Source organism: Geospiza fortis, unplaced genomic scaffold (genome assembly GCF_000277835.1).
Source record: "Geospiza fortis unplaced genomic scaffold, GeoFor_1.0 scaffold290, whole genome shotgun sequence".
NCBI classification, from domain to species: Eukaryota; Metazoa; Chordata; class Aves; order Passeriformes; family Thraupidae; genus Geospiza; species Geospiza fortis.
The window spans coordinates 2,380-3,983 of record NW_005054678.1 but is presented as its reverse complement, the minus strand read 5'-3'; positions in this window follow the sequence as shown (position 1 = coordinate 3,983).

Below are 1,604 nucleotides of genomic sequence, written 5' to 3'. Positions count from 1 at the left end.
CACGCCCCCCGCGGCAGCTCCAAGTCTCCTCCAGCCGGGATGGAACGTGGCAGGGGGAGCGGGGGAAGGGACGGGACTGCCGGAGCCAGGGGAACGCGAGGGACACCGGGGGCGCTTCACAAGCATTTAATGCAAAAGATAAAATCATAAGAAAGGCAAATGCAACAGCAACAGCGTCACCATAGCACAGGGCCACACGAGGACATGTCCCACTGGAGTGCGGTGACGCTGGCCGGATGCTGGGCACCCACCAAAGCCGCTCTCTCACTGCCCTCCGCAGCCGGAGAGAGGAGACAAAATTTAACCAGGGGTTCAGGAGTTGAGATAAGGACCACAACAGTTCCCTCATCAAACACCATCATGGGCAAAACAGGCTCAAAAGTGGAGATATTAATTGAATTTATTGCTAACAAACTCAGAGCAGGATAGTGAGACATAGAAGAAAACCCCTTCAAAACAGCTTCTTCCCTCATGCCTCCCTCCTTCCAGCTGCACCTCCTACTCTGACAGTCCAGGGAGACAGGGAATGAGACCATGCTCAGTTCATCCCCCATGGCTTCTCCCTCTGCTCAGGGACAGGAATAATTTTCGTGCTCAATACTGGAGTCCCTCCCATAGGAAAGTTCTCCAGGAATTTCTCCAAGCTGAGTCCATCCCATGGGGCACAGCCCCCTCCAAGTGCTGCAGCGTGGGTCACTGTGCCCCGGGGTCAGTCCTGCCAGGACAGGCTGCTCCAGCGGGGCCCTCTGGCCATGGGGTGACAGCACTCTGCTCCAGTGCAGGCTCCTCCGGGGGCTGTGGGGGGATCTCTGTATCCCCGTGAATCTCTGCAGCTGGCACTTCCATCTTTGGAGCCACCAGGAGGATTTCAGCAGCTCCTCTCAGAAACCATACCTGTAGCTGCCCCTCTACCAAAACCAGGCCAAGCCATCCCCATACAGTCCCAAAAATGGGGTCGGAGATCTCCAGAAGCTCAATCCCAAAATGGAGACAGAGATGTCCAGGGGCTCAGGTGTGCCCATAAATGAGGCCCCAGGTGAGGGCATTCTCTGCTTGGCTGAGCACTGCCTGAGGACTGCAGCTGCAGAAGGGGTGTGAGAGTCTGTCCGAAATCCTGCATTTTTTCTGCCTCACGATTGCCAAAAAGACCACCGAAAAACCTGCTGAGCCAGTGCAGGGTGGGGAAGTTATGTGCCTCTTAGCTACCTGTCTCCATAGGTAGTTCCCTGTCGACTTCATGGGACATTCTGCCCCCTGATTCCAAACAATGGATCTGGACTCCCCGCCTCTCGGCCTGGCTGGCTTTGGACTGTGCATATGGCCCATTTCCAACAAGGAGACCCCCCCTGGCCTGCCTTCAACCATCGTGACAAATAAACAAAGATGCAGGCTTCTTCATCGAAGGATCAAGACAAGAAGACCCTGTATCACCAGACCCCCATGTACCTTCTTGTAAAGACTGGGACTGAATTACCAAAACTTGCCCCCCCCAGCTCGGTGGTGGGGAGGGAGAGCTGTGCTGTCGGGAGGGGGGAAAATTGCCCAGAACTGAAGCGCGAGCACTGAAGCACGAAAACAATGGTTCCTGCTAGTTATCTGGACTC